Source organism: Lichenostomus cassidix, chromosome 2, assembly GCF_008360975.1.
Source record: "Lichenostomus cassidix isolate B80296 chromosome 2, HeHo_3.0, whole genome shotgun sequence".
Classification (NCBI taxonomy): domain Eukaryota; kingdom Metazoa; phylum Chordata; class Aves; order Passeriformes; family Meliphagidae; genus Lichenostomus; species Lichenostomus cassidix.
Window position 1 is genome coordinate 4,212,547 of NC_139482.1, and position 14,113 is coordinate 4,226,659.

Below are 14,113 nucleotides of genomic sequence, written 5' to 3' on the forward strand. Positions count from 1 at the left end.
GAGCCAGACATGCCCGTCACCCTATGTACACCACCCTTCTGCAGGATTCCCATGGCTTGGGATAAAGCATCCCTGTTGCCACATCGAAGAGCACAAGGTGCAGTCAGCCTGCTGTGAAGAGATTAAGGAACTGTTAAATTCTTCTGGGCTCCTATGTACCATGGATGGTGCTGCACTATACCCAGTTCACAACTAGACTGTGATGATCTGACCTCTGCTGAATGACAAAAACCCCAAAAACAAGGGGTTGTGGCACAGAAGTGCTAAGCAATCTCAGTAATCCACCACCTTCATCACGAGGAACTTCCATGCACATCCATAGAACAGAATAATTCAATAGACAGGGACCTACAGGGGATCATCTAGTCCAGCTGCCTGACCACTTCAGGACTGAAGGACAAGGCCAGCTGGACAAGGACAGACCTCAACAGATGTGCCAAAGCAGCAGCATCTTCCCCTGACCCTCTGCACCAGTTGTGCTAATGACAGTCAGCTGCAAAGTTTTCAATATTCCCTTGGGGGTTTAGGAGCACCTGAAAGCCACTGTGCAGGACACACTTGCACATGGACAAGACAAACACAACCACTCCAAGACAGTCCTAATGGTACAGCAGCTCTCAAAGCACTGCAGGAGCCACATGCACCTCTCAGCACTGATGGATTTGAGACATTCCTACCTCCATCCCAAAGACTTCTTATCTCACCAATTATTTTCCCCAAGCAGCTGTACAAAGTCTTTTTCTCCCTCTGAATCACCCAGCTATCAATCAGATGACTTTCTGTCACTTTAACACTCAAGTTCCTGGCTGCAGTAGTATCACAGAATGCCTCTAATCCACCCATCCAGGGCTATTTTTTCAAGCAATTTGGTGTTTAATCACTACCTGAACACTTGACCTATCCTCCCACCCCCAGGACCTGGCCTGAACACATGCTGTTTCCACAGTAGCCCACGCAGGAGCTCGTCCAGCTCCTTCCAGGACCTGGCACACTCTGCCAGCCGGACTTTGTCCCAGGCAGCTCCTGAGCCAAACCCTGGCTCAGCTCCACCCTGGCTCACTGCTGGTACAGTTCGTTCTCCCTGGGCTGCACCAAACCATATTCCAGAGTGGAGAGAACAAAATCAGAGGAGCTTGCACAGAAGGGACGATTAGTTCTGCTTAAAATGGTGGCCAGCCTGGGGTTTAGCTCAGGAGAGCAGAACCAGCAACAGATTCTCATTAAATTCTGAGCCACTTGGTCTCCCAATAACATTTTTATTAGGATCTTTCAGCACAGAAAAAAATGTGCTTGGGGAATGCATTTGTGAGTTGAATATCTTTTTTTTTTTGAGAGGTATATCTCTCACAGGTGTATTTCAGAAATACAGGTCCAACCCTGTGGGTTCCCTTCACAGACATTCTAAGCACCCTTGGCACCTGAGACCAGACACAGCCATGACATGCCATGCTGTGTCCCCAGCCTGGTGACAGAGATGGGGATGTAGAGCTGCAAAGGTCCCCATCACAGGCCAGGCTGATGCTGCTTCTCCCACCATCCTGCTCTCAGCCTGGCCCCAAGCCCTGTGGCTCCAGGGAAAGCTCCAGGAGGAACATCTCCAGCATCAAAACAAAGCAGGGAGCCAGGTACCCCCTGCCTGCAGACCCACTACAGCATTCTTCTCTTGCTCCTCCTGCCCAAGCAACAGGTCTGCTGCAGGGAACAGCTCCCCAGGGGCTTTGAGGAGCAAGACATTGATTTTTGAAGCAGATCTTCACTTTTAATTCCTTGTGTTATGAAAGATGAACTGGGACAGACTGATTGGGTCATAGAAATCGTTAGGGCTGGAAAAGACCTCATTGAGTCCAATGATTGACATCATTGAGTCCAATCATTAACCCAGCACGGCCAGGTCCACTGCTAAACCATGTCACCAAGTGCCACATCTACACTGCTTTTGAACATTTCCAGGGATGGTGGTTCCACCACTTCCCTGGGCAGCCTGTTCCAAAGCCAGACCACCCTTTTGATCTGGGCACCAGCAGCATTTTAGTGACTAACGGGAAGATTATTTGGCTAGACCAGATCAGAACTCTGAGGACAGACAGAAAACAAACAAAAATGCCCACATATCCACACTCCTGCGTGCTCACCTGCACCTTCACAGACAGAAAACCTCTCGTCTTGCCTGTCTGATGCTCACCACAGCACTGACCACATCAGATGAAAGCTCATGCCATGTGGGATAAGGGGCAAGCCTGCAGAGATAGCGTGGTTCAGGCACAAGTGAGATGACATTCACCATCTCTGCACCTCACACTGCACCCAGCAAAGGCAGAAAAGGTGCCAGAAAGGAATGCTGAACTGCCCTGGCCTGCAGAGCTGCATGTGGGGATGGGGAACTGCTCCTTGGAGGGACTCACCGAAAACACCTGGTCACCCATTTCCCCTTGTGGAGCCTGAAAAGGTAAATAAATAAAGCCTGGGGATTGAGGGTGAACCTGCCAGGTTCAGTATCAGTGGGCCATTTATAGCTTTTCTAAAAAGTGTCTCAGGAAACAACAACAACAACAACAATTTAAATTCATATTCCACTTCTCATGGCTCCGCACTGCATTTTCCATCTCCCCAGTGCACAGCTGACATTCTGCACATTTCTATGCACACTGTGCTTGGCCTGTGCTCTGTGCAGAGGGGAGTGGAAGGGACTGAGTCCAGCAGCCTCCTGCTACCGTCAGGCATCACTGAGCACCATCCCTGTCTCCCACAGCTCCTCGCTGCGGGAGCCAGGCTGGAAAGGGCTTGGCCACCCCCCGTGAAAGGCTGGCATGTGGGATGCATGTCCCTCTCCTCCCTCCTCCCACTGGGTCTCAGCATCTAAAGAGTCTGGAGATTTGCAGAGAGATGACATGTGCTTCCTGAGGCCAGATGAACTGCACAGGTTGAATGGCAGTTGAATCTCTTTTCCCCCCCCCTCTTCTTTCAGATGATCCTCTCAGTCTGGAGAGCCAAGGTACACTCAGAGCAATCATTCCCTCCTTTCTTCTACGTGTAGACAGGCTTGTGCACTCCAAAGCCAGCCCGCCTTCCCCGGGCAGTCTAATAAAAGATATCCCTTCTAACAGCAAACCCTGACTCACTTCCCTCCAGCCTCGACCAGGAGGTCTCCGACAGCAGGGCCAGATCCACCAGGACAGAGCATTCTGCCAGCTCTCGCACTCGTTCCCACGTCCATCTGGGGCGAGCAGGGCTGGAAGCACAGCACTTTCCATGCTGCAGCAGCAGCACACTCCATCCCACGGCTCTGCCAACGAGCCAGACACACCGTGTGATCCTCGCCGGCATCTTCCCAACGGGAAAACTCGCAGAGCATCAAGTCCAAGCTGCAGGCGAAAATCACGAAGCATCATGGAGCAAGAGGAACGTTCCGGACGGGATGGAGCCTCTCCTTGGCTGCCGCAGTCGCTGGCTCTTCGCGGCGGAGTCGCTTCGTCTGGGTGAAAATCCAGACCACATCTCTCTGCATGAGAACACTTCCCTCACAGGGCTCTAACAGCCTCCAAAAAAATAAATGCGTTGCCCATCAGCACACGTTGACAGGGCAGAGCTGTGGGTTTCTGGTGGAGATTAAGGACCCGTGGAAAAAGCTGCGGCACCAAAACCCGTTCACACGGGGAAGGTATAAAAGGTCCTTTACATTCACATCCCACCAGGCTGGCAGCCCATCCAGCCTCACGTCCTGCCTCAACAGAGGAGCTTTTACAAGCTGCAAAAACTTCCCGGGGCAAAGGCTGTGCCCAGCCGTGGAGGTCTGCTCTGATCTGCAGGAGCCCTGGGAAGCCTTGAGCCCCTGATTATAAATAATGTCAAATGAGGGGCTCTGGAAATTGGACCATCTGACACAGGTATCGAGACACAGGTAGTCACAGGCAACTCCCCAAATGCAACTGATCTCATGCACACCTGAGGAATGCTCCCAAGAGCCGCACTCCATGCACAAATCCTGCACAGAGCTGCATCAAACTGCACATACCAGACTGGAAATAAATCCAGAAGGTGGCACAGAAAGGAATTCCCCCAAACCTCTCACTCTCGCCAAAAAAACTGAACAAGCTTGACCCTGGAAATTCCTAGGTTCACTTAAACCCTGCACAAATCCCAAGCCTCCAAATCCGTGAGTTTTTAGTCTATGAACCAGCAACACATGCAAGACCCTTCCCCGAACCGGGAGCAGATCTACTTCCAAAAACTGGTGGATTACAAGACAGGAATTAAAGAGGAGGATGACAGCAGCAGCCGAGGGAGAAGCCACTCTCCAAGCTGTGTCAGGGCCAGCAAGAGCTGTACCTGGCCACTGTGCACGACCTGCCCAGCTGGTCCACGGCTCCCTCCTCTACTCCGCTCCTCCCCGCACAGCCGCGGAGGGCAGAGGTTTGGTGCCGGCAGCACAAATCCTTGCCGAGCATCATCCCGACTCGTGGCACAGCCCCACGGCAGCCGCTCGCTCCGTCCAGGTGGAAATCCAGCTTTCCAGCTCCGCCGCCCACTCGCACCAGGCGGGTCCGGGCTCCGGGTCCATGCCCGCCGCGGAGCCTTCCTCCCTGCCCAGCCCATCCCCATCGCTCCGGACAGACGGGGCAGGGAGAGCTTTGCAGGACAGGGAGGAATGGCCAAGTGCCCCCGCACCTCCCTGGATGCTTTCCAGGGACTCGGGACACAAGTGACCACATCCCCAAACCGCTGGCTTCGGATGTTAACGCATCCCTAAACGGGTGCTGGAGCCTAATCCCGGCGCTGTCAGCAGCTGCAGCTGGGACAAGCGACAACCTGGGGAAACAGTGACCCGAGAGCACCAAGGCAAAGCGGGGCTGTGCGGGGAGCCCCGGAGAGGTCAATCCTTCCATCCGCTCCTCTCGGGGAGCCGCTCCAGCCCCCGCTCGCCCCCCAAACACAGCCGGAGGGACAAGCTCCCACTTGCAAGGCTAGCGAGGAAGGAAGAGAAAGCCACGGAAGCCAGACCCGGCGGCAAAACTCTCGGTCACCACTGCAGACAGTAAAATAATTCAAAGAACGAAACTATTCGCGGAGGCAAGGACCCGGCGGCCGCGGAGAGGGGGGCTGAGGACGGACTTACCGGGGTCACCGGCGGAGGGGCATGCGCGGCCACCCGGGGCTGGTGTCACCACCTCGGGTCCCAGCGGTGCCGGCGCGGCTCGGAACAGCTCCGCTCGGCTCGGCACCGCTCGGCGGCAGCTCGGCTGGGGCGGCGCACAAAAGCGGGAGGAAGCGGTGACGCGCGGAGCCGCCGCGGCCAATGGGACGGGGATGGGGACGGGGGCGGACCGAGCGAGCCGAGCCGCCGCGGGGCCGGGACGTGCCCTGCCTCTGGGGGGCGACACCGGGCGGCCCCGACCCCCGGGGCAGCTCCGGACCTCGGGTTGGTTCCGATCCCCGGGGCGGTGCCAGCCCCCGGGCGGATCCGCATCCCTGATGATGCCCCGTCCCGCAGCCCCGCTCGGTCCCGGTGGTGCTCCCCCGGCCCCGCAGGTCGGACAGCCCCGGTGAGACTCGCGGTGAGCTCCGACCCACGAGCAGCCCCGGGGCAGTTCCGACCTCCTGGGTAGCTCCGATCCCAGGGCAGCTCCAAACCCATCCACATCCCGAGTGATGCATCCCCATCTCTCAGCCCCGCTCGGCCCAGCTGCAGCTTCCTGTGCTCCTCAGGTCGGGTCAACCCCGGTGAGACACCGTGGGATCTCCCGGCTTTGCTTTCAAGAAGGATGGAATGTGACCTCTGCACTTCAGGTCCCCTACCTTCTGGAAGAGGGGGGCTGGAAGCAAGCTGCCCTACCTAGGGCTGATGCAAGAAAACGGGAGGTGATGAGGAACAGGGCTGAAACCCCCTGATTCTGGGATGGGGCTTCATCAGCTGGAATGCTGGTGGAGATGGTGGAATCTTACTGCAGCAGGGTGGCTTTCTGCAGGGCCCAGCTTTCTCCACACAGCTGGGATGTGCAGGAATTGCTCTTAAAACTTGGTTTGGTTTTGCCTCTTTTGTGGCAATTAAAGTAAAATCGAGCCGTAGTGAAGACCAGAGGGCTTTAGACTGTTCCTGAGTCACAGCTTGCTCTCCAGAGCAGCTCATGGCTCCCTGGGCAGCTCCCTGGGGAGGCAGAGAAGCATCTGGGCTGTTCTGATCTACACCCACTGTCCCAAGTCTCTGTTTTGTGTCCAAGTTCCTTTGGGCTCGACTCTGTATGGAAGGAGCCAACAATGGCATAGAAGCAAAATTACCCCTAAAAAAGGGCCAACAAGAGGCTGAAAAACAGATGGAAGTGGGAGCTGAGTTATGTACCAGATATCCCTCAGACTGGTGGGAAAGAGAGAAAATTCATGCAGACAATGGAAAAAGTAAGTAAGAATATTTCTCTGATTATTTCCTTGTTTCCCCATTTAGTAAATGTGTTGTGGAGAGGAAGAGGAACAAAGTCAATTCAAGATTTTGGTGGGGGAGAGAAAAAAATATGCTGTATCCTAAACCCAGCCCCATTCCCCTCAAGTTTTTAAGGAGTTGCTGCTGCAAGAAAGTTTGAGCCACTGCCTATAAAGGCAATAGAAACCCCAACCAGGGACCCCTCCTGAGAGATTCAGATCTCACATCCTCATATACAATCGCGTGACCTATTAATAAAATCCATAGAAACCGATTCTGTATATACCAAATAACTGCAGATGGCTCCAGCCCAAACCGCTCCGGGTTCCCTCACTCCATAAATGATTTTACTAGGGCCAGTCGTGATCTTGATGTAATTGAATAGGTTTCACTCTTTTCTCTCTCCCTCCCCCTCCCCAGAATATTTGTGCAGCTTATGGAGATACATCCAGGGGGACTGAGCTGTTCCTGGAAGGAACCTCTGACTCCAGCTTGCCTCATCCATTCGGGAAGCAGTGTGAGTCGAGCCTAAGCCACCTGGCTTTGGGAAGGAGGTTGCTTTCCTCTGCACCTTCCCTCTAACTCTTAACAGCTTTTAATAAAATCCTGGTAACTTGGCACATTTGAAATGTTGGCTGCTGCCCATCAGGGATGTATGTAATGAATTCCTGTGCTGCAGATGCCTTTCTGAAATAAGTCACATGTGTTTACCTTGGGAACCAGGCACAGGACCCCAGGACTTTGGGTTCAAGTATTATAAGGCACTAAAGCGACAAGCAGTTCCTTTAAAACCACCTGGTTTTAATGGGAATTGATTCAGCACACACCAATTACTGCTGAAAGCTGCAGTTCTTCCAAGCATCTCTTCTTTCCTGAATATGTTTGGTGCCCCTGGAATCCTGCTAGGAGGATTTCAGTTCTAGGGTGTCCCTGAACAATGTAAGGATCCTCATGTGTGTCAAGGCTGTTCCCACTGATGTCAACAGCTCTCTGCTGATGGGTGTGCTGAGGACCTGCCCCTGGATTCTCCCTGCTAGAGCTGGAAACATTTACAAAGCCTGGCAGAAGGATGGGCAGAGATGTGTGGCTCTGTGCAGGGTTTCAGGTGTTTTCCTCCAAATGCTGGCTGCCAGTTTCTGCAGAGAAGTGAACACCTGGTGGAGAGGGGCACAGTGGAGAGCAGAGGTGAACCCAAGTGCTGGAGGCAGTGGCTGTAGTGGCTCTGTGAGGTGAAATTAAACAGGCTTGAGCTGTTTTGTGTCCCTTGGGACAACAGGTGTGCCACACTTGTACCCACAGAGCCAAACTCTCCCTTCTTTTCCAAAACAGTGTCCAAACTGCCACTAGGACACATTCTTTGGTGCATGCTGTCCCATGCTGTCCCTGTCAGCAAGATGTCACACATACAACCTCCAGATGTGCGCTCTGATTCTTCACTGCCTGGTGCAAATGTTGGCCTATTTCATCCTGCTAGCATCTCCAGTGAAAAGTTTGATGGCACAAGTGGGTAATAGTGAGCTATAAGAAAAGCTGATGGTTCATCCACAGACCAAGAACTTTGCAGATCACAGCCTCAGGCTTGTTCTATTTATGCTTCTCCTTTAATGACGTAAGCATTAGTATTTACTGTGGGGAGAAAAATGGAAGATATTTGGCTTTTACCTAATTGCTACTATTTTGGGCTGTGTTAGGGTTCCTGCAGGAAGTGAACACAGGTCCCAGAGCACTGACCCAATTCTTCTGTGACTAAGTATGCTCCATCTAACCTGAAATTCTCCCATGCCTTCTGTTTGATATAACATCCTTTCTTGCTTCCTGCCCTGAACAGCAGCATAAAGCTGTTGTCTGCCAGGCTTTCTCTCCCATCAAGATGTCTGAGAATGGGAGGTGAAATCATTCCTATACTTAGTTTCCAAACTGTACAGGAGTGATGCTGTTTCGGGGTAAAGAAAAGGAACCAATTACTTACTCAGAGATTGTGTGCTGCTCCTCAGCAGAAGGCTGGAGCTGGTGATGGGCCTGGCTGGGATGTCAGCACAAAAATCCAAGCTGTGATGCTGAAACTTCTGCACAGCAGCGCCTGGGCTTGGCAGATCTGCGTCAGCTGCAGCTCCTCCTCACCAAAAATTAATTGCAGGTTTGCTGTTTGCTGCAGAAAAGCAGGTGGGGAAAGAGAGTTAGAGCTATCTAATGTCCCTCTTAATGTTAGGACCCATAGAAAAGCCACATTTATTTCACTTAAATATTTCCCACGTGTTCTGAGCGATCTGGTGACAGCCTGATAGACAAAACTGGCACTAACCACATGTCAGCATTCCTAAGGGTTTTGTGCTCCTCCAAGAACATGCCTGAAGGTATGCAGAGGTTTTCTGGGGACAAACATTTGGGGTTAGCATTTCATCTCTACCTCTACATCTGTTTTACTATCACAGTGTCATGGAGTGGTTGAGAAGGGTGAGAATCAGGTTCAGATTCCAGTTGCTGCAGCACCACACACTTCCCAGCCACCTTCCTCTGCATCTCCTGTTGCATTAAATGCTCCCTGGATCATCATCCAGGGATGATGATGATCACCCATCTGTGAGCACCTGCTCTGCAGGCACGATGCCAAAATCTGTATGAAAAAATCTGCATGATAGCCCTCACAACCAGGCAAGAGCAAGAAGTGATCTCTTGATGGGTTTTGAAACCTTTCCTCTTCCATGGCAGAAAATGTTTGTCAGATGAAGCCTCCTGCCCACACAACAAATTAACCATGTGGTTTGTAGCTTGGTTTTAGCTCTTGGGATGAAGAGGAAAGCCAGGGCTCCTTCCCAGACTGTGTGTATGGAATATTTCTAGGATCCACTCCAGCACAAAAGGTAGGTGGCAGCAGCAGGCACCGTATTTTAATAGGAAAGGGCAAGTCCTGCACTTGAAGATAAAATGCTCAGTCCCCATCCTGGAGGGGAGGATTCAGGGCATGAAAACCTCAGAGCAGGGGGGAACTCTCCATGCTCTGCCACCCATCAAACATTGGGAATACTGCAACTCCCTGTCTTGAGGGGTTGGGAAGTTGCTCATGAAGGGGTCAGAGCAAAGGGGTGCCCCCAGCCCTCTCTGACCAGCATTTGTGTCCATCCACCTGGCTGGCCACGGCTGGAGAGAGATTTCAGATCTTACAAAACAAAGGCTGAAGGCTAAGTGTGACATGCAGAGGAAGCAGCTTGCAGCAGCCAGCTGTGTCAGTCAACCAAAAAGAACAGGTTTAAACTCATTTCTTCAAAGCTGGGTGTGACTTACACTGAGATTGAGTTGTGTGGATGATTTTCTTTTCATGGTAGTCATAACATGCACTTTCAGCTGAACGTAAATTTCCACACTGTCTCTGTTCCATGACTCACCTTCTCTGCCAAACAGAGGGAAAAACATCTCCAAAAAGGACAGAGTGAAAGTGGAGCTGATTTCTGGGTGGGTTGTTAAGGAAACATGGTTGGAGGGCGTTTTTCTGTGGAGCTTTTTCACGTGTGTGTCGTGCTTGGAACTTTTGGCGACCAAACTGTATTTGCAGGGAGACTCTTGGTGACACTGGTGACAAGTGTGAAGCTGCAAGCCCTGGAGAATTATTGTACCTATCTGTGAACAGGCTCAGTTTAAACTTTCTCAGGTAAGGTCAGAACTATCCCAGGATATTTATGGGTTCATCTGGCACCTGAATATTGTGGAAAATCACAGAAGAAATACTGCCCTTGTGGCATTTGCAGCTGGGACTGCAAGAAAGACGAAAATTGCAAGGGACATCCAGTGTTTTCATCTCACGTCCCCAGAAACTTCAGAGAAAACCTTGAGACTTTCCCTGAAAAGAGCCAAGATTCTCCACCCTGCAACTAGATTTTCTTGAGTAGAATGTAAAGGATAAGGGAAGGACTGAAAGAGCACAGCCCAGACATGGATATAGGTATGTGTCTCCAGACTGCCATGTTCTTTGTCCCCACTGAAAACAGGATTTTGTTCCCTGAAAATATGACCCTATTTCTCTAATCTGTCTCTTGATTTGAAAGATAACCAATCGACAGGGGTGTAGTCAAAGCCACCCATAATAATCACAGGATTTTGGCTGCCTTTTTGATTGGTATTTTGTCAAGATTTGGTATCTTGACAAAGAAGCTCCTACCAGAACTCTTCAGGAATATTTGTACTCCTACAGCAGAAAGTGGATCATGCAAAAGCACCCATCCAGCCCCAGCTTCTTTGTATTTCTTCCCATCTACCCACATGGAGCTGAATTTTCGGTGACAGAAATCAAAGCAAGTATTGAGTGACTTGCTGCAAGTGGGATCTCTCCCATTTGCCACAGGGTTATCTGCACGCATCAAGTGGAAACCTCCAGTTTTTCCTTTACATCTGTCACGAGGGGGAAGAAATCACCGAAACAATCAAAACCTGGCTGTTTACGCGTGTTTTGTTTTATAAATGGACTTGCATAGAAAGTTGCAGCAGCGCCGCACAGACAGCTCCCATAAATCCCTTATCACAAAAGCCATATGTCCTCATTTCCTCATCTGCGGCAGAACACAAGCAGCGGCGCTCCGATAATTAGGAAGCTGGAGGTAAAGCACTCAGCATCCAGCAGGAGGAAAGTGGATGTGGGTGAAGGTTGCAAAACACAAAGCAGCACAGAGCAGTTTGGGTTCCAGCCGTGCCACTGGTCGGCACAACTTTCCATTGCGCGCCTGTGGCTCGCGTGTTTGCAAACCAGTTCCTCCATGGAGGGATACTGGGAGCACTGGGAAGGTCTGAACATGCCTGATCTTCCCCAGTCTGTTTGCTCTGAGCTGGGTGCTGGCTTTTTCTGGGTGTAAATCCTTCCCTTGAGAAGGACTCCAAGTCAGATCTCAAAATGCAGTGAGCTGATCTGGTCCCATTTCAGTCCCTTTGATCTCCAGACAGGTAGAGGGGGAGAAAAGCACCCACTGATGGTCTTGTAAAAAAACCTTCTCCTCGGATGGACAGATGGCCCAGTGGGGAATTCCCTGTTTCTTGCATGGAGCTAATACACTGTCACCTGGGAAGAAGGAGCAGAAAGGTCCCACAGGACCACTCAGACATTTTTTGGCTTCTCTCTTGCCAAAAACCCAATGACCGTACCTGTGGCTCTTGTTGGCACTGGAAAACCAAGCCAATGTCACTCACTGACTTTCAACTTCACCCACACATTTCCATGAAGCCACTCTGAGATGGATAAAAATTAACTGAGTGTGTACAATTAGCACAGCTGCCGTTATGGCATGTCTGGACCCTTCCCAACTTTTTTTTTTTTCCCCAAAAGAGAGACATTTCCTAAATTTCAGAGCAGCTAGCAATGGTGAAATGCCCTTTTGCCCAGCTTGGTGTGCTTTGTGTAAGGGGTATTTATTTAATCCATCTGAAACTACATGAGAAAGGAGAGAAATATCCCGGCGGCGAGATAAGATGATTATCTTCCTGGCAAACAATAGGAACGTGGTCAAAATTAAAAATAATTTGATTGCAAATAGGAAGCCTAGTAAAGGAGCAGGACCAGAGGAAACATGACTAATTTTTTTTTTAGCTTGTCTGAACTCACACAGCAGAGCTTTGCAAGAGCCATAACTTTGAAATATAGATCTGTAGAAAACCCATGGGGGGAGGATGGCAACAGTCCAACTGCAATAGTACAATAGAGGCAAGTTCATGCAGCTGGTAGATCTGACCTAAATGGCTAAATAGCAACAGACAAAAGCTATTTTAGGTGTACTTTGGTGGGGACTACAGTAAATATGAATTGGGGGGAGTGGAGAAAGTGAAGGCTTTTTTTTTCAACTCTTATTTTGGTTTCCATTCCCTTGTCATTCACCTTGGCCCAGTGTCACCTGCAGATGCAGCACTAAGCTCTCCAAACTGAGCCTGCAAGCCAATATTTCACATCCCAGGTCAGTGTTGGTTCTTCCCATCTCCAGCAGAGCCTCACTTTCTGCAGGGGAAGGAGGAGATGACTGCAGGACCATGATGACCTTGGGCTTTGTCTCCAGGAGAAAATTCTAACAGATGTGACACTTTAAAATGGCATTTCCTTCTAATAATGGTTACCCTGCAAATGTGTTTATGTGATTCCCAGAAATAGTGTCTTCTAAACTACTGTAGTCTTTAAACAAAACTCAACATAAACCACCCTCTACCCAGTGGGGATGTGATAAAGAAAATGCTGTGTGGGGTAGCTGTTCCTCAGCACCCATGGCAGGACTGTGATGTCTTCCTCTGTCCCTGACAGTGCCCATAACTGCTGTAGAAATGCCACTGAGCTGGGCAGACACTGAAGCTCACCTCAGCTGCAGTCCTTTTGTCACAGCCTGCATGTCTGAGATGGCCTGGTGACTATTGATTTAACCATTTAACCCAGTAACATTTGGATGTTTTTAAATGTCTAAGATGATTTGACTGTAACCCTCTATAACTATTATTTTCTAGAATATTCTGTGCTTTTAATAACACCATTAGAGATGGGTCTCTGATGTGAAGGCAGTCACCACTCTGCCCTGTGTGAGCTGGAAGTGATGTTACATCCACTGTACAGCAGAATAAATTCTGTACAGGCAGAGGGTTGAAATGATCCCTTCCAAGAACACAAGGAGAAGCATGGAGCAGAACACAACACAGACATCATGTTCCCAGGTCTAGTTGTTACCACAAAACCACCGTTTCTTTTTTTTTTCTTTTCTTTTTTTTTTTTTTTTTGGCTTTAAAAGCCTCTCGAACTGAGATTTTTTTTTGTCAGCTGAGGGTTGAAGTAAATCCTTGGTTAGCTCTGTTGAATTCCATCAGCCAAGGATGTGAGAACACTCAACTGATATTAAGCTACTTCAGTTGCAGTGGTGCATGTCTGATCCTTTGCCTGGGTAGATTTTTTTTCCCAGGATTTTGAGGGTATAATAAAAGCCAGGTGAGAGTGTGTCACAAACCTGTGTGGCAGCCATCAGCAGCAGCTGACACCGGAGACTAAACAGTATTTAAGCCACTTGGCAAAGCTCAGACAGGTCCAGTAATTGTAGGTGGATGAGAGCTTGCAGAGGGTCATTAGGTTCCTGATGGAGGAAACACTGCTGAAAGGCAGAAGAGGAAATGACAGATTTAATGAATAGTGGTCACAAGCTGAACTACAAAGAGCAATCAGTTTCTATGTTTTCCTACAAGGACGATCATAGCAGAACCAAGGCCAGACTGTCCCTGCACATTATCTGATGGCAAGACCCCTCCAAACCAGAATGACAAATGACACCAGGGAAAAGCCTCTGACCCCTAAAAAGAGTGGCTGCATTTCTGCAGGCAGAGAACTGAACCCTTGGTGCAGGGCTGTGTCCTGCTTCCATCAGGGAAGAGAGTGCCAAGCCTTTTGCAGTCAAAACATCAAAGTATTGTCTCTGGAAGGGAGCTGGCATTAAAAGCAGGTTGTCACTGTTACTAATGGTTCAAAAAAAATGAAAGCTAGATCTAGGTGCAGTATCAGATAGGCATGAAAAGACAGAGGTGTTTGGTGGACAGGATTTATCAGGCTATTTAAACTGTGCTTGTCACAGTCAAAGAGCCATTAGAGCACACGCTTGGATGCATCAGGACTGGTAACAGAATCTCTGGTCTGCCCCTGAGCAGAGCAGCACTCTGTGTTGATCCTGGAGTTTTTATGCTTTTATGAGAACAGCTAACGAT

General features: G+C 50.0%; 1 protein-coding gene across 3 annotated transcripts in view; it reads right to left on the reverse strand.

Annotated features, from left to right (window-relative positions):
- The window catches only part of LOC146440738 (mitogen-activated protein kinase kinase kinase 3-like), a 77,605-nt gene extending 72,361 nt beyond the window's left edge, over nucleotides 1–5,244 (reverse strand). For all 3 annotated transcript variants that reach the window (XM_085050178.1, XM_085050177.1, XM_085050176.1), the window contains exon 1: nucleotides 5,114–5,244. The gene's annotated coding sequence lies outside the window, so the exon portion shown is untranslated. The remainder of the gene's footprint in view (nucleotides 1–5,113) is intronic.
- Nucleotides 5,245–14,113: the final 8,869 nt, after the last annotated feature.